The sequence below is a fragment of the Hemitrygon akajei genome, chromosome 5, assembly GCF_048418815.1.
Source record: "Hemitrygon akajei chromosome 5, sHemAka1.3, whole genome shotgun sequence".
In the NCBI taxonomy this organism is placed as follows: domain Eukaryota; kingdom Metazoa; phylum Chordata; class Chondrichthyes; order Myliobatiformes; family Dasyatidae; genus Hemitrygon; species Hemitrygon akajei.
Genome location: NC_133128.1, coordinates 74,249,433 through 74,269,246, shown reverse-complemented (window position 1 = coordinate 74,269,246; position 19,814 = coordinate 74,249,433). Strand labels below are relative to the sequence as shown.

The window sequence follows — 19,814 nt, the reverse complement described above, 5'->3', positions numbered from 1 at the left end:
CTGCCCATGTAGCAAACTCCCCCTCTCCACGCATCTGATGGACCCAAAGGAACAGCAGAGACCGTTACAGTTTGGCACCAGTAATGTTTCAGGAGTTCCCAGTTAGCATTGAACTCAATGTAGGATGCCTTAGGGACTCCAGTTCTGGAGTTTTCCCTCGGGGTTTACTCCCGAAGCCTTCCCCATGAGAGGGAGTAGCCGCAAGGCAGCAGAGGTTTGAGTTCAGAGTTTCCCTTCTTCTAGGTGAGCTGCCAAGCCCATCTGCTTAAAGTGACTTGTTTTACGGCACCAGTAACCCCTTCTCTTGTCAGTAGAAATTGTTCTGCCGGGCTTAGCAGCTAAACCACACGTGGAGGCCAGGAGCTGGACTTGGTTGTCAGAGGCTATTTGAGGTGCACGCCTTTGGGAGCATTTAGTAGGTAGTGGGAGCTTATCCCCATTACCAGCCCTGGCAATAACAACCTTAAGGAGCCAGCACCCGGAGAAAACCGATGTATTCCACTGGGAGGGTGTACAGACTCCTTACAGATACATTGGAACTGAACTCTGAACTCCAACACCCTGAGTGCAATGACATCATGCGAACCACTACACTACCATCGTGTATGGCAGGAATCATTTACCAAGTTGGTACCAAAAATGTGAAGGTATAGCTTCCTGGAAAGGAGAAACAACTAAAGTCCCTTGAAAGCAGAAGACTAGGGAGAGACCTAAAATAGATAGTTGATATTTTGAAAGATTTTGACAGTATAGAAATTGACAGAAGTAGGATGGGTGCAGCCAGCAGTGAGAAATGCAGAACTATGCATTCAAGGCAGTTAGTGAAAGAGAATAAGTAAATGTTGCTGAGGTGAATAAACTTTGACAAAATCAGACCAAAACTATTTGGAGTTTTGAATTTTGTACCCAAGAAAAGATATAATTTACTTCAAAGAGAGTGTAACTAAGATTGATAAAAGTGATCGCTGAGATAAGAGTTGGAATGAGTCTATATACTCTGGAATGAGGGAGAATGGGAGGGAGCCTCATTGAAATATATTATTCCTGTTGGTTTGACAAACACCAAAGGGCAGAACAATCCAGAAATCGAGGGCAGAGTCACCAGGTAAAGAATTGGATATTCAGAAGTGGGCTGAGGGGGAAATACCTTCATTCACAGGATTGTGAGCATTTTGAATCCTTTACCTCAGCACCATGCTGAGGGTAAGGTTGAAACTACTGGAATCAAGGGTTAATAGCACAGTGCTAAAGGAGAACTAAGCGAGAGATCAGCTGTGATCCTCACAGAACACGGATTTTCCCCATTTTCTCCTCCCCTACTTATTGATTCCATTTCAGCTGCTGAACTTCAAAATTAGTTGTCTGCAGAACTACTTCAAAAAAGAATTTGGATGAGTGGCAGGGATGTGCAAGTATTTCAGCTGTTGGAAAACAGAACAATGTAGGTGCTGAGTCATATCCAGGGCAGTGGTCATATGGCTAATGTTACCGATTCAGCAACAATAACTATATAAGTGAGGCAGGGTTTTATAACAAATAAAACATTTATTAAACACTGAAAAACAAACCCCCAAAAGTAAACAAACCACTAACGTAACCGGAAATCAGCTGCTGTGCGGCAGCTTAAACAGTTCTTAAAGCAATAAAGCTTAAACAGTTCTTAAAGCGATGTTGCAAAAACAGTTCTTCAAAGTAGTACTGCAAAAGTTCAAAATGCTTACAGTCCATTAAAGGAGAGACTTTTTAGACAATTTAAATTCTCTTTCACGTCGTGTTGATGTGGTTCCCAGTCGAACTACTATTCCCCAGAGAATTTACGAAGATGAAAATGAAATGGCTTAAAGGCACTGATCTTTCCTTTACAACACTGTACCCAATCCTTTCTGCTACTATTTGCAGGGATTAACATGGGGACAGCCAACGAATTCCTTCCGAATGAGGATCATACAAGGTCGAACCTGTTTCACCGGCGAAATCGACTTTCCTCGATCTTTTAGCTCCCGAACTGCAATCTTCACTCTCCACTGATTTTCAACTGGCAGTGTTATAAAGAAACTGCCGGCAATGACCTTTTAAACTTTAGGCATTAAATAAAACTCCACCTTTCAACCAAACTGCGTCAAAATATTGGACCACGCAGTGGCATGGAGTCGAAATGGCAAATCCAGCCACGAACTGCCGCTCCTCACAGGGAGGGGTCCTCCTTTTATACCCTGTAAAAAAAAAACTGTCACATGACCTCTACTGGTGGGAAAATGATGTCACTCCACCATCACAAGACCACTACCTTAAGTCCAGTATAGCTTCAACACCACTGTCACGTGACAAGTACAAGATACCCACGGATATGTAACACTAAGAAGCATTGTAACTTCTGGGGCGATTACCAGATAAGTGGCAGTAAATCCATTAAGTAACTGAAATCAACTTGTTTTAAAATTCAAAATCTTGCTTCTATCAAGGTAAAGCGAACAAACATAGATCGTGAGGGGCAGAATTTAATTTGTTCCAGCTCCAATTTATTGCCACTGGAATACATTTCATCTCCATGGACACATTGCAAGGGTTGTGATAGTAACACTAAAAGGCAGATATGGGGCAGAATTCTTAGAATGCATTCCGGAGAATGTCAAACAATATGCATCACGAAAGAAAGCCGTTGTGACGACCCACTTCCCAGCGCACTCGAACCGGCTCACAAATCATATCACTGCCTAGTAAAATCAAGAGGGGGCCAAGCCTGCTTCACCAGCAAGGGGAAAAGACTGCGCGCGGGACGGGACTGTGAATACGTGCCCCCTACAGCATTCCTGCCCGGGGAGGGCAGGATCAGGAAGGCTTTAAAGCGAGGCCATGAAGTTTGAATAAATCTCTTTTGTAACTGCAGCTCACCGACTCCGTGTCGTTATTGCAGCGCTGCGTGTAGCACACCGCCATACCGTATTATTTAAGTAATGAATCTCTGCATTTGGAAGCATTTATTAAAAAAGACTCATGATGGATCCGGAGTAAAAATTTAACTTGTAGGGATTTTACTAGGCAGTGATATGATTTGTTAACAATGGAATGAGAGCTACTGCTGACAGTCAAATTTGTGCTTGAGCAAGGAACATTCAAAGCAAAGATAGGGAGGTTTCGGACCAAGTGTCCTCCTACTATGAAAAAGCAAGGTTTCTCAAGCTGAAGTGTCCATTGATGCTGCTCATTAAATTTGACTGCAGTCCAAAAATTTCCTCAGATTCCAGGGGGCATTTTCCTTCCAATATTAACGAACAATACATGGGGGTAACAATCTAAATACAAAATATTTAAAACCATTAATTTCCCAAATTGCACAACCTCACCACGCTCAACCTGAAATGTGACTGTCCCAAACTAAACTAGAACCTGATGTAAGACTATAAGACCATTGCCATAGCAACAGAGTTAGGCTATTCAGCCCATCAAGTCTGTTCCAGCATTCCAACATTGCTTGATTTATTATCCCTCTCAACCTCGTTCTCCTGCTTTCTCACTGTAACCTTTGAGACCCTGAATAATCAAAAAACTACCTGTTGTCACATTAACAAAGTCACAGGATAGAAATACTGGTAGACATGAAGCAGTCTCTTTAGTCAACAAAATGAGACGGAGCAAGTGTCATACTGAGATCCCTTTTGGAGGAGGAAGGCCTGCTTGACCCAAGACTACTCAACAATTTATACACTACAGATCAACGGGCAATTCAGGTCAATTCCATATTTACAACGCTTCCTTTGAATTGCACACCACCCTCACCCCTCGCTCTTCACATCCACGCTGCAGGCACGGAAATGACACCCAAAATAATTAATTTAAATCATCATTGGTCTTTTAATTAACTGTGGTTCTCGGTCCTTAGGGACACTTGTTCAGAGCTGTATTTTACATTTAATCCAGAGTTCATATTCGACTCTGAAGACTGGTGGCTGAAGTCAGTTGCTGAAGTTATTTGCTATATGTGCTAACCCCAAAGGAATGCTCTAGCACTATCAACCTTCGCTTTTTTTTCTGCAATTTATTTTTTTTATTGAAGTTCATCATCAAACAAACATTTCCATAAGATGTAGTTCAGACATTGTACATATATATCATATAATCATATATATCACAAATCTCCACAAAGTATTTATCTGAGGTATACACTTACAGAAAAGAGTGGAAAGAAACAAACAAGCAAAAGGAAAAAACTATGTACAAGTAGGGAGTGATCTTTTTTTACAACAGATTCATTGATTTGTGAGAATAAAATCAGGCCTGTGAGGCATTATGTAGTTAAACCATTTTTCCCAGTATGAATCAAATTGTTCCAGCTTATGATTAACAGATGCTGTTATCTTCTCCATTTTGTAAATGTCCGTTGTAATTTCCATCCATGTATTTAAAGTTGGGCTCTCCTGTGATAACCATTTCCTAGTAAGAGTCTTTTTACCAGCCACCAACAGTATATTCATTAAATATTTATCTCTTTTCAACCATTCTTGAGGTAGATATCCAAAATACGTTTGTATATGGTCTTACTCTCTAAGGGTATTTCACATTTAAAGATGTCTTGTAGGGAATTGTGCATCCCCCTCCAATAGTTTTTGATAACAGGGCAGTCCCAAAAAATATGATAATGATTTGCATTTTGATTTCCACAATTTCTCCAGCAAACTACTATCATAATGGGATTTCTGAGAGGGTGTAATAAAATATCTTATCAGGTTCTTCCATCCAAACTCCCTCCATTTCTGTAAACTGGTACACTTCCACTGATACCTCCATATTATTGTCCATTCTTCCTCAGATATAATTATCCCTCCTGCCTTCTCCCATTTCATTTTAATGTATGAAGTCGAATGTGTTTTAAGATTTGACAACCCCTTATACATGTTTGAAATGATTCTACTACCGTAATCTGAATTATATGCTTTTCTAAGTAGCTCTATCAAGCATGTACTTGCCTTGGTTACATTTTTAAGTGTCTTATTAACATATTGTCGCATCTGTAAATACCAAAAAAAATCTTGTTTCTCTAATAAGTGTTTCTGTTTAAGCATTTCAAAACTGAACAGTGTTCCTTCTTTCATTATGTTGCAAAGAACTGTTATTCCTTTAGATGTCCAGTCCTTAAATCTAGCATCCAATTTATTTGGTGTAAAATCCGAGTCATATGCACACCATCTAAGAATTGCAATATCTCCCTCTAGATAATATTCTTTTATAGTAGTTTTCCATATTTTAAGAGTCAATTTCACCCATGGGTTATCAATAGTATTTATGTACCTTTGCAGTTGTTATCAGCCAAAATTGCTTGTATGGGGATGGGAAGTACCCGCTCCTCAATGTTTTTCCATTGAACGTCATATGATGGGTTGCACCAACATATCGCAGCTCTCAACTGTGCTGCAAAATAATAATCTCTAAGAGAATGTAGGCCCCATCCCCCCTTTTCCTTTGCTAATTGCAAAATTTTGAAATGAACTCTAGGCCTTTTACCCTACCAAATATACCTTGATAACATCTTGTTCCATTCATTGAATTGATTTTGATTAATCTCTATTGGCAGGGTCTGAAAGAGATATAACAGTCTGGGCAGTATATTCATTTTAATAGACTCAATCCTTGAACTGAGCCTGAAAAAAGGAATCAGGTTCCATCTTGCCATATCTTCCTTAATTGTTTATATAAAGGCTGATAATTACATTCTGATAATTTTGCCAAATCTTTTGGCATAATGATGCCCAAATATTTGAAAGACTCTATGTGCCATGCCCAGGGATATCTACTTTGAATTTCTCTTGGTGGGCGAGAGTAATATGAAAGTAATTGGGTTTTATCTATGTTGATCTTGTATTCTGATAATTGACCATATTGTTCAAAGGATTGCATCAATTTAGGTAAAGCGTATGTTGGTTGCCCTAGATAGATCAAAATGTCATCCGCATAACAAGCCAATTTATGCTCTGTCCCTTTAATAGTAATTCCCCTGATACCTTCATTTTGTCTGATGTATTGAGCTAATGGTTCCAGATGTAACGCGAAGAGTAGCGGTGACCATGCACAACCCTGTCTCGTGCCCCTTTCTAGGGTAAGACTATTTGTTAAATATCCATTGATTTTAATCCTAGCAGTAGGGTTGTCATATAGTGTCTGTATAGTTTTAATAATTTTGTCTTGGAAACCAAATCTATGTAAAACTCTGTAAAGAAAATTCCAATTAACCGAATCAAATGCCTTTTCAGCATCCACACTTATCACTATTGCTTCGATTTTATTTTTTTATATATGATCCATAATGTGAAATGTCCTTCATATTTTGTCTTGTGCCTGGTGTTGTCGTATAAAAGCTGTCTGATCATTACGTATCAGTATGGGTAGAAACTCCTCTAATCCTTTGGCCACGATGGAGGGAAATAATCTATAATCCACATTAAGAATGGATATTGGTCTAAATGACCTGCATTCCATTTTATCCTTGCTTTCTTGTGGTATAGCTGAGATTATCGCTTCCTTCCAACTGGGTGGCATTTGTGCCTTTTTTAGAGCCCAGTTCAGTGTGGGGAGTAAAACAGGAATTAACTCATTTTTAAATTATTTGTACCACTCTGCCGCATACCCACCTGATCCTGGTGACTTGCTTAATTTAAGCCTACTAATTGCTTCAGTTATGTCAGCAGTCATCGTTCTATTTTGTTCTTCCCTTAAATTGGGTAACTCTAGAGAATTAAAGAAGGTGTCAATTTGGGTTATGCTTCCCCCTGGAACTTTGGAATATAGAGTTTTGTAAAACACTTCAAAAGCTTCTTGAATTTCACTTGGCTTATTTTTTATCATTTTCATTCTTGGGTCCCTAATTCTATCAATTGTATTTTCTGCTATCTTTCTTTTCAGTTTCCATGCCAGAATTTTCATAGATTTTGATCCACTTCCATAATGTCTCTGTTTCAGAAACGTTAAATTTTTCCTGATTTCTTGCGTAGCCAAACTATTAATTTCATTCCTAATTCTTCAAATTTCCCCTAATGTATCCTGTGCCAAATTCAATTTGTGTTTTTTCTCTAGTTCCTTCAGCCTATTTTGTAATTCCTCTAATGTTTCATTCCTTATTTTTTTCTTATATGAAGATATCGCTATAATTTTCCCTCTTAAAACAGCCTTCAGAGTTTCCTATAAAATGGGAGGTGAAACCTCTCCATTATCATTAAATTCTAAGTACAGACCAATTTCTTTTTTAATTGTTCCTTAAAGTATGGATCATTGAGTAGACTTGAATTTAGTTTCCAAATAGTATTCTTTGGTTGTAGGTCAAAATCAACAGATAAATAGATAGGTGCATGGTCACTTACATCTATTGTCCCAATTCCACAAGTGTTTATTTTGTCTTTGCCTTTTCCAAATGTTATGAAATAGTCTATTCTTGTATATACGGAATGGGGAGCAGAATAATGAATGTAATCCCTTCTGTCGGGGAAAAGGTCCCTCCATATATCAATTAAACCAACATCCTCAAAAAGTGTATTAACTTTCTTATGTAAAGATTTTGTTTCATAGGTTTTTCTATTGGAAGAGTCTAAGTTTGGCTGTAATTGTAAACTTAAGTTTCCCCCACATAGATAGATAGATAGATAGATAGATACTTTATTCATCCCCATGGGGAAATTCAACTTTTTTTCCAATGTCCCATACACTTGTTGTAGCAAAACTAATTACATACAATACTTAACTCAGTAAAAAATATGATATGCATCTAAATCACTATCTCACAAAGCATTAATAATAGCTTTTAAAAAGTTCTTAAGTCCTGGCGGTTGAATTGTAAAGCCTAATGGCATTGGGGAGTATTGACCTCTTCATCCTATGTGAGGAGCATTGCATCGATAGTAACCTGTCGCTGAAACTGCTTCTCTGTCTCTGGATGGTGCTATGTAGAGGATGTTCCGAGTTTTCCATAATTGACCGTAGCCTACTCAGTGCCCTTCGCTCAGTTACCGATGTTAAACTCTCCAGTACTTTGCCCACGACAGAGCCCGCCTTCCTTACCAGCTTATTAAGACGTGAGGCGTCCCTCTTCTTTATGCTTCCTCCCCAACACGCCAACACAAAGAAGAGGGCGCTCTCCACAACTGACCTATAGAACATCTTCAGCATCTCACTACAGACATTGAATGACGCCAACCTTCTAAGGAAGTACAGTCGACTCTGTGCCTTCCTGCACAAGGCATCTGTGTTGGCAGTCCAGTCTAGCTTCTCGTCTAACTGTACTCCCAGATACTTGTAGGTCTTAACCTGCTCCACACATTCTCCATTAATGATCACTGGCTCCATATGAGGCCTAGATCTCCTAAAGTCCACCACCATCTCCTTGGTCTTGGTGATATTGAGACGCAGGTAGTTTGAGTTGCGCCATATCACAAAGTCCTTTATCAGTTTCCTATACTCCTCCTCCTGTCCATTCCTGACACACCCCACTATGGCCGTGTCATCAGCGAACTTCTGCACATGGCAGGACTCCGAGTTATATTAGAAGTCTGATGTGTACAGGGTGAACAGGACCGGAGAGAGTACGGTTCCCTGCGGCGCTCCTAAACTGCTGACCACCGTGTCAGACCTACAGTCTCCCAACCGCACATACTGAGGTCTATCTGTCAAGTAGTCCACTATCCAATCCACCATTTGAGAGTCTACTCCCATCTCCATTAGTTTGTGCCTTAAGATCTTGGGCTGGATGGTGTTAAAGGCACTAGAGAAGTCAAGGAATGTAATCCTCACAGCACAACTGACCCCATCTAGGTGAGAGAGTGATTTGTGCAGCAAATACGTGATAGCATCCTCCACTCCCACCTTCTCCTTATACGCAAACTGAAGAGGATCCTGGGCGTGCCTGGTTTGTGGCCTCAGATTCTGTATTATCAGCCGCTCCATGGTCTTCATCACGTGCGACGTCAAGGCAACAGGTCTTGTCAAGGCAACATATCAGGAGACCTTCTGTTTCTGTTACCATAATATTAGTAATTTTCTGAAAGAAACCAATATCACTTCCCAGGGGTGCGTATATATTGAATAGAGTAACTGAATTTCTGTCTATATTCTCCCTTACCAGAATATATCTGCCCTCTTTATCTCCCATTTCGAATACTTTTTCAAAATTTAGCTTACTTGAGATAAGAATAGCAACTCCTCTCCTAAGTCCTGATTTATATGAGGAGAAAAACAGATTAGTGAAGCCCATTCTCTTTAGTTTTTATGCTCATTATCACTTAAATGAGTTTCCTGTAAATATACTACATGGGCTTGTTCTTTTTCCATTTTGGATAAAATTCTATTACATTTGATTGGGTTTAATAGCCCATTGACATTAAAAGAAATGAATTTTACCTTGTCCTTTGCCATCTGTATTTATCTGTCGAAGTATCATTGAAATTAGCAGAATAAAACTTAATCGATCTACTCCCTGAACAAGTAAGAACGAAGAAATGCAAATAATAACAAAAATGGCAACGAATGTGTGATTCGAAAGCTGAGGTCTCTAGTAGATGACCCTGCGTTGAGCTAGAGGAAATGTCTAGCTGTGGGGGATAACCCCTCCTACTTGTGAGTTGAGGGCCCCCATTGCAGTAATCATAAAAGTCAGTGAACAAATCCATTACACAGAAAAGATTTCCCTGTGTACTCCTCTTATATATATATACACACACCCCCACACACATATACATACATATATGCACACACACACACACACACACACACACATATATATATATATAAAATCATTTTGGTGGGGAAAAAGGAGTAAGTGAACGAATAAAGAATAACAACTAAGTAATATAAAATCCACATTATAATAAGAATTTCTCGAGATAGCCAAACCTTATGGCTCTTCTGAAGGGGGTGAGGACTGTTTTTGGGAAACTCCCGGTCTCTTCCTGATATGGTTCTCTCGGCCTCCTCCCGTCTCCTGCCTTCTCAATTCTCGCACTATTTCCCAAGCGAAGCATTTTAAGATAAAGACTTTCTGTGACCATCAAATCTTCCAATCTCTTCAGTTTACATCACGAGACAATCAAACTATTATAAATCATTCAATCTTCAGAGTTCAGATTTGCCATCGGATTCGTCAGACAAAGAGTTAATAAAACGCAGTGCTTCAGCTGGATCATAGAAAATACGAACTCCAGAATTTTTATTAAAGAGCCTTAATTTTGCTGAATATTGTAATAATGGAAAGAGCTTCTTTTGATACGCTAGTGTCATAGAAGGAGCAAAAGCAGCGCGATTAACAATTTTGCATGGAAAATCTTCAAAAAAATGGACTTCTGAGCCTTGAAGTGAAAATAACCTCTGTTTTCTTGCAAGCTTACTAATGCGATCCTTGTCTCTAAAATGGAGAAAACACACAACAATATGCCTGTTTTTACCTTTATCCAAAGATTTTAAAGCACCGGTTCTATGAGCCGATTCAATCTCTGGGAGTTGCAAACAAACCTCCGGAAATAAAGACTGAAACATTTTAGCAAAATAATCCAGTGTGTCGGCAGATTTTGATTTCTCTTTTAACCCAACAATTCGAATATTATTCCGACGTGGTTGAGCTTCCAAATCCACGATTCGTTGTTAAGCCTTATCTAAACAAGAAGAAAGATCAGTCGCATTTCGATTAACTTCTTTAAGATCGAGGCTCAAAGAGTCACTTTTTTCTTCAATTTCTCTTTTCGTTGCGTTATTTCAGTGCAGATACCGCTGATTTGAGATTCTAATCTCTTGACCCAAGGGGGTTCTTCCGCGAACTCGTCAGCCTTTTTAGATTTCCCATTAGACGGGTCCGGATTTAGTCTGGTGCTCTTCGAAGTAGCCATAATTATAACTATTGCTGTACAGATTCAACGGAATAAAGTTGAAATTTCAAAGTTTAAATCAGAAAAGGGAGAGATTAAAGGCAAACAGTAAGCAAATAAGTCTTACATGTCCGAGAGCGGGAGGCGGAGTCAAAGGCCGGACGAAGGGTCTCGGCTCGAAACGTCGACAGCGCTTCTCCCTAGAGATGCTGCCTGGCCTGCTGTGTTCTACCAGCATTTTGTGTGTGTTGTTGTTTGAATTTCCAGCATCTGCAGATTTCCTCATGTTTGCTAGTTTATAGTACCTGCTTTCTGACTTCAAAGTTCTGTAAAAATCTGAATTTACAGCTTTAACTTTAGAGGATGTTTACTTACACAGCATCAAGTTACTTCTGGTGGAAGTTTGATCAATCATTACTCCTCTAACTGCATCACGTAACCATAAAGATAAATTAAAAACAAAGCACAACTCAATTCGATTTTGAATGTTTATTTACATATCAAAAACAGTTACTCTGCAATCCAAGGAACCTAACAAAAATGGCAGTCTACATTCGATTTAACCTAACACAGGCCCTTAGCAGATTTGCTCCATTCACAGACATTTGGTTAAGATTCCTGCAGTCGTTTTCCAGGCTCCTCTTGACATGCAAGCTCTTTAGTTCCATCAGAAGACAAGCCAGTCAGATGGTCAGTAGTTCCAACAAGGCCAGGAAGAAACAAAATGAGGGCAGGGAAGAAACAAGGAAAGGGGACGTGGAATGGGGAAGGAGCCAGCCAGTTCACTTAATCCCATCACACTGCATCCAAAAGGTTTTTTTTTTACTTTGACAAAGGTATATAGCTAGAAGGCAATGCTTGTGGAATGTACAACACAAATTAGAAAGCCACTCTCATTCTCCCGGTGTTTCTTTCGCTGCTTTCTTTTCTGCTTCGATTGCTGAAAGAGAGCAGAGAAGGGTTAATTTTACATCCAACCCGGGCACTCCACCCAGTAAAATCCAAGGGAAGGAACATTCTTGGAAGGGGTGCAAACACAATGTGATAAAGAGATTAGAGAATTTAGATGATAGAGCTATGCCATTACATCACTGCGTCTAGCACGGTCCATATTATCAACTCCTCCCTCACAGCCCATTACCGTTAAAAATTAACGGCAAAACGCCCTCCCAAAATTCAGCTAGTGCGCATTGTTCTAAGTAAACTATAGGCTTGTGAAAGTCTAGGCATGACAAAAAAACTTAAGTATGCATATAACGTATTTTTTTTAAAAAGTGCTCACTACCCCTGAAAATTTTTTCCCATTAAGGGGTTCTGTATTACTTCCACTCACTGGCTGCATCAGGCAAGGGGTTCTTTTCCTCGATCATAGATTGTTTAAGTTTATCCCTGTCGAAGCCAGTGATCTCCTTTTGCAGATCGCTACCGACTGCGTGCTTGGTTTCCTCGTCTGCCATCTCGGAAGGCTGGCGACCTGCACCAGAACATAAGCGTTAACCCGAGGTGCGTTTTGTGGCGGTTGGAGGGCGCACAGCGTCTCCAAGCAGGTACAGTTCGCTGTAGCCCACGCGTCCGGCCACTTCCTGGCAGTCAGAGCGGCGACGAGGGCAGGGCGGTCACCGCTCATTGTCGATACGAATACAAATACTGCAGTTTCCTCTACAACCCCACCATACTACCACCACTCCCCAATACAAGATTCTGTTGGTCCAACTCATTCCCTTCTTAATATTTCATTCCCGTTTTACTCATCTCTTTAATGCCCCCCCACAAGCCTTACCCCCATGTTTTAATAAAAAATAAATCTATTGAAGCTAATTTAAAAAAAAACTTGCTAAAGAATCCAACACTATCTGCAAAAATGCAACACAAAGATGCAAAAGAACCGGCGCATTGCAAAATGCTAAAACTATCATTCGTGCCAGCTGGTTGCACAAAGAACATGCCAGTGAAAAAAATGAAACTGCAAATCTGAGCAATATTATACAAGTTTCATCAGTAAAACAAACAATAAAAACGACAAATTACTCACAACCTCTTACCAAACGGCAATAGCTGCTTCGTTTAAAAAAAAGTCGGTAACTCAGTTACAATCCTCTCTACAGAAGACTGACGTCTATTGCCTTGGGGCCACACTGTTATATTGGGGTTTATGCAAATCAGGTTCTGCCTCAACACCGCCCTTTGTCCAACAAAGTTTCATTAGTCATTTCATAGGAGCCAGGGCTCTGGGCGGGCTGGTGGGAGGGGTCTCACCGGCTGTATTTCCTTACAGATTCCTTCACCTTCGAACACTTGCAACATTTACCGATAGCGACATCAAGCGAAATCAGTGGGGTATTGTCCGTACAGGGTAGCCCCCCGCAGCGACTAGTTTCGTTTTCATAGCCACCTAAAACAACGACGTTGGGCCTGTAGTCCCAACGTATGTTATTGCACCCTTAAGGAGACATGGTGTCATCAGAGTACGTAAAACAGAGGATCAAAACATAGAGGAGCAGAAGTAATAAGCAAAGTTATTCCAAAGAAATTCTTATCAAATAATATTGTGCATGAATGTGCAAATAGGCTGCCTGCCTCAACAGAGAGTACACTTAAAAGAAGCTTCAGTAGGTTAGGAGTGTCCAGAAAGAGACTGTGAATGTCTCTCTATAAATACAAGCCCAAGTCTGCTTTCCTGTGGGGGCCTAATATTAAGGCCTAAGGTGTTTCACTGGATCACAGGGTTTTGTGTATTTGGGAAGAAAACTGAGTATTAATAGCCACAGAAGACAAAATGTGACTGTCGTTTAATGTTCCTTGAACCTGAGTGCATACTTGCATATTTTGTGTGGATCTGATATAAAAAGCTACAGTATGAACCAGCATTTAACTTCACAACTCCAATGACCTTGAGTGAACCTGACTTCTGGTATTGTCTGCGAAAACTTTGCAAATGCTCCCTGAAATGGCATGGGCTGGTGCTCCCTGGTGCTCCACATTCCTCCACCATGGCAAATTGTGTGAGGTGATTGGTCAATAAGTCGTCATAAGTTGCTGTGAAGGTGAGTGGCAGGAGAGCAAGAGGACTTCAATGGCACATGAGAGAGAGAGAGAGGCTTCAGGGAACGGTTCTCGTAGAAATGCAGTGAGACACACTATAGTCCAAATGGCCAGCTTTTAAGTTAGAAAGCAGAGAAGAAAAAAGGAGTTTTGTTTTGCAAATTAGATGAAAACTCAATGCTCTATTCTGGTTGGACAGGGGAAAAGCGAAAGATGGCTTTGCTTTAAGATGAAGATAGAACCCAGTAATGAGATGGGATGTTTGCAAATAAAGGCAATGACTTCACCCCACACCAGCAGGTTTTGTGAACAGGCCTGGTTTAAAGGTACTTCGACTGTGCAACATATGACTAATGTTAAGCATGCTGGCTTAACATGAGCTAGGAGCCAGAATTTTGGGAAGCAAAAGGCTGCTGGAGCTCAACAGGTGGCATTGGGTTTGGTTAAGGTAGAAGGATAATGCTATGCAGCCTTATTCTGGTTTGGCAAAATTTCAATGAATTAGATCCTAACCTTTGATATAACTAGGACTAAGGGAAGTTTAAAAGGTCTTTAATTGTGACTTGCCCTGGAGCCCTGACTCCAAACAGATGCACTTTTGAGAAGCACATGAATTGTATCTGAGGAAACCCGAGTTGACGTTGAAGATAGAACTTTTCATGGGCCTCATAGCAAGTTTGTATTCATTCTGGCTGTATGCACTGGGATGAATTTTAAACCTCAATATATCATTTATCGTGGACTTCTGCTTGTAGTAATGCAAAGTAGCAGTCACTTACGGTAGTGCATAACCAGTCCTTTGGTTATTGTACAATTTCCTGTACAACTTAGAACCAGTTTGCTCTCTGACAACTGTAAACAGAAACAATTTTGGAAATAATCGGGCTTAAATTGTGAAGAATATGAGTGGCTGTGCCTGAAAATGTGAGCTTTGTGAAGGATTTTTGTTTGATCACTATTCATACTTTAGGGATATAAACATTTGGCAGCAATTTTCGGTCCTCAACCATTACTCCACGACCAGCCAAATTCTAGCTGGCTCAGGACCACTGAAATCGGAGGAAGCTCCAGAAAGGCTCTGAGTACTTTATGTCTCACAGCTGGAAGCACAGCGCCATTGCTTCCCAACAGTCACACTTTGGGCACTTTACAAAGGAATCAAGAAGCAACACACAAAATGTGACTGCAGCTTGCACAGACATGAAAATCGAGCAATTTCCTTATATTCTGTTCCCCTTTTACATTGCCTTTCACTTAACCTTTTCCTCTTTTCTGCTTTTTTATCTGTTTTTTTTGTGTTCACCAGGCCACGCTACATTATTCTTTTCTTTTGTTCTGCAACAAACTAAAGCAAATGTTCACTGTGGTTGTGAAAATATTTCACTATTCAGTTGTCACTTCTCGATTAAAATTACAGATCCCATGATGACGCAGCAAATTTATCCAGAGAGTAACTCAGTGAGGGAGGCTGGAAAGCACTGGAATTTACTTTCTGATTGTAACCAATGATTTCAATCGGTACTTTTGATGCTCAGACAGGGATTGCAACAATGGCACAGGGTCTTACCGAAAAAAACCCATCTATCATCCAGGCCTGTTAAGACCACTTAAGACCCTCTGCGGTAGAAGAGGAACACTTTATCTTTGCAGTCAATTATTGCTCAGTCCTAGAGCTCTTTTTTTTTCCTTCGCCAGGAATCAGATCTTCCCAGAGGTTTGCATCCTTTCTGTCCATGGCAATGCAGGGGCCTGCGAGAATGTTAATTTTGTGTCTGTTGCTTGGATTTCCAGCATCTGCAGATTTTCTTATGTATGGAATATGTTCCTGTTAGCTTTCAGTCAGTACCTCCCTTGCATCCATCAAAGCCAAAGAAAGAAGCCCCATAGCATTTTGTGGCAGTTATTGCTGGAGATGCTTTTTTCAGGGGGGAAAGTATAGCTAATGGATCAAAGTGACCACGTAAAGAGCAGTACCCAAGAGACTGAACACCTGATAAAAATGATTATTATCTCAACCACTTTATAATCAAATCACAAAATCTCTTCCACTGAGGTGAGATCTACTTCACAACTAATGAGTTGAATGGAATACGATTCCCTCTGGAACTAGATGCTTTAATACCAACGAATTGCCAGGAAGGATCAATAGCTCAATGTGTAAGTGTGGGTGTGCACTAAAATCTGGTGACCATTTCCTCCAGGCAGTGACTATTTAAAGCAGACAAACTCAGTTATCAAAACAAACCAGCAAAACCCCATTAACAGAACTAAATGATTTGAGAGTTAATCCATTTGTTTTATTGGTCTGTATTGTTCTCTGTCTTCATGGCAGAAAATACCTACTAATACTCATGTTAAAGAGGGAGGTATTAGGGTGCTATGTACCATCCCATCCCAGAGGATGCTTATACTTCAGAAGAGGTGTGGACTTTAAAGCTGAAAATAAAATCTACCCGAAAAGTGGTACCTACAGAGATCAGACTGGCTGAGCCCTGCCAGGAGTCCATGTGGTGTTGAGCAATATTCTTGGGGGCTTAATTGTGGTGGAATGTTGGGCAGGATCCTCGGCCTACTGAATGGGATCCTTAACAAAGATTGTAGGCAGTCAACCAGAAACATGAGATATAATGACTCCCACATAAAACAGCGACCAAATGACTGCAACATCCCTACTGTGGTGTAACAAAATGGTTAGCTAGATAGTTAAAGTGTCAACTAAAGAGCTTCACCGGTGGGCAGAGGGGATGATGAGAGAAGTGATGTTGATCAAGGCTGCCTCTCCCTTCCCTTCTATGACTAATTTAGTGCAGGGGTTCCCAACCTGGGATCTTCTGAGCCCTTGGTTAATGGTAGGAGTCCAAGGCACAGAAAAGGTTGGATCCCCTGATTTAGTGGACCTTCTACATTTGTCTCAGAAAGTAGATAATGCTTTGGTTTAAAATTACATCAGAAAGATCAGTAATGTGATGCCTTTACAAAGATGGATTGAAATGACAGTCTTTACGTACTCCAGCTGACCATCAGGATTAAACACACACAATTCTATCTCTGAAGATAAGCAGAGCATGAATGAAATCATTTGCATTGTTCAAGTGACCATCTTGGAAGAGATCAGCTCAGTCAGCAAGATTGAACTCAGTCCTTATCATTAGCTCAGTTCCCCAATAAATAAGGCATTTACCACCTAAAAACAAATGTGATGCCTGGGCCCTGGCTTCTCCAACAGATACTTTACATATAAAGTGCAATGACTCCAACAAGATCAACTGCTGCAGAGAAATCTTTGGTTGATAACTCACAGTATCTTGAGCATCAACGGGCTCATATATCATATGTTCATCTCTGGCTATTGATAGCTACTGCAACAATCAATGTGATAATATGTATCACATATACTGTACAATACTCCTTTCAGCAGAGGAATATTCATATTTTGAATATAAGTATTCAAAAATCTTGAAAAAGTTTTCACCCCCAGAGTTCTATTAAATCACCTTAGGTCTGGGCCCTTGAGTTTTTGGTTTTATTTCCTTGGGGGAGAAAAAAACAAACTGCCCTTATTCACCCAACCTATGCCTAAAAATCTCACTTTTGTTTGATAAACCTCCTACGAAGCACATTTTGCAAAATTAAAGATATTGTGTACATGGAATTCTGTTGTTTCTAAGGTCATAAGACCATTAGACTGTAAGACATGGGAGCAGAATTAGGCCATTGGGCCCATCAGGTCTACTCTGCCATTCCATCATAGCTGTTTCATTTTCTCTCTCAACACCGTTTGCCGGCCTTCTCCCTGTAACCGTTGACACCCTTACTAATCAAGAACCTTTCAACCTCCACTTTAAATATACCCAAAGACTTGGCCTCCACAGCCACCTGTGGCAATAAATTCCCTATTTTCACCACCCTCTGACTAAAGAAAATCCTCCTCATCTCTGTTCAAAAGGGATGTCTTTGTAATCTGAAGTTGTCCCCAGCTATTGGAAACATCCTCTCCACATACGCTCTATCTAGGTCTTTCAATATTCAATTGGTTTCAAGGAGATCCCCTATCATTTTTGTAAACCTGCGAGTACAGACCCAGAGCCATCAAATGTTCCAAGTTAACAACAACCACTGACACTCCTTTGTTTATACTGTCCGTTATTTCTTCAAAGAATTCTAACCCTGACACTCTTGAATTTTTGGCATATTGTGAGTGTCTTCCATTGTAAAATCTGACACAAAATACTTATTCCTTTTCATTGCCCGACATTATAACCTCTCCAGCGACATTTTCCAGCAGCTCACTATCCACTCTTGCCTCTCTTTTACTCTTTATATATTTGAAAAAAAAGACTTTTGACATTCTCTTTTATATATTTGGCTACCTTACCTTTTTATCATCTTTTCTCTCCTTATTGCAATTTAGTTGCCTTTTGTTGGTTTTTAAAAGCATCCCAAACCTCTAGCTTCTCAGTATTTTTATCTATAATATATATGGCCTCTCTTTTGCTTTTATGCGATCTTTAACTTCCCACGTCAGCCATAGTTGCCTCATTCTCCCTTTAGAATACTTTTTCATCTCTGGTATTTATCTATTCTGCACCTTTCAAATTGCTCCCAGAAACTCCAGCCATTGCTGTTCTGCCATCATCCCCGCTCCTCTCTCATGCCTCTGTGGTTCCCTTTACTCTACTCTAATATTGATATATCTGATTTTAGTTTCTCTTTCTCAAACTGCTGGGTGAAATATATCATGCTGTGATCACTATCTCCTAAGGGTCTTTTTACCTTAAGTTCAATGTTCCCTCTAATTTTGTAATGACCAGTGTATGCAAAAATCGTGTGCAGTTCAATTTTTTGCCCAGTGACAACAACATGTGCTCACTGAATTTTTAAGTGGAAGTGAATCTGAAGCTATTCTAAGGATAATTATCTACCAAGTCCAGCTTGTTGCTCATTGCTTAAGAGAAATAAAATACCTATCAATAACAACTTTGATTATTATCTGGGCTTGATTATTTTTACTCTTGTTCAGCTGAACTCTCACAAAACATGCATAGCAGGCCTGTAGCAGGTAATGAAGGGTCTTCTCATCTGAGCTTTTGCACACCATCCAGGTATGATTTGCTTGCTAAATGATTCTTTAAAAGGTCAAGTTTCCAAATATCACTCAACTTCTTCCCACTTGCAAATTCTCCAGCAACTTTGGAATTGCGACAATACAAGCAGGTAATACAAGTTTCTGTATTGTATGACGATATTTCTTGTAGCTCCATGCTCCTGATTTCATGAGGTTTCAGTGTAGCAGTTTCTACTGTTTCATTATGCTATTCCACTTTAAATGAACTAGCAGTTCTTTCGCGCTTTACACACTTTGCTTCTTTGGAATTCAACATAGTGAATCAATAATTTCTTCAGTAATAACAGTATAAATAAGCCAGTTCTAAAATCTGCAGACAAATCATCGCAAACTCCACATTGTCAACACCATCTGCATCAGAAACTGGAAAAGGAAATGTGTTTGTGTACGATTGCGAAATATTCTTCACGGGCCAACGAGGTAGAGGGTGACAACCTTTTGTGCGCAGTTTAAATTCCTTTGTGTGCTAGTAGCAAAAGATTGCTTATGATCCCTAATCAAATCTTTTTTTATTACACAGCACTCAATCCAGAATTGCCTTTTCACTAGTGGCTCAATCACAAGCTGCTCTAAAAAGCCATCTCATAGGGATTCTACAAATTTCTTCTCTTGGAGTCCAGTACCAACCTGACTTTTCCAATGTACCTACCTCTTGAAATCCCCCATGATTGTCATAACATTGCCCTCTTTGCATGCCTTTTTTTAAAATCTCCCATTGTAATTTGTACCCCACATCCTGGTTACTGTTTATAGACCGTTATATATATTCAGAGGCCACTTTTCACCTGTTCGTTAATGCAAATATCTGATCA

The 19,814-nt window shown here is 40.0% G+C and overlaps 1 long non-coding RNA gene across 1 annotated transcript; it reads right to left on the bottom strand.

Moving 5' to 3' along the window:
* Positions 1-11,309: 11,309 nt before the first annotated feature.
* Positions 11,310-13,005, bottom strand: LOC140727878 (uncharacterized). Its single transcript, XR_012098959.1, has 3 exons — positions 12,878-13,005; positions 12,169-12,309; positions 11,310-11,775 (listed from the first exon to the last, which is right to left on the bottom strand). It is a non-coding gene; the product is annotated as an uncharacterized lncRNA (long non-coding RNA).
* Between the last annotated feature and the right edge of the window lie 6,809 nt (positions 13,006-19,814).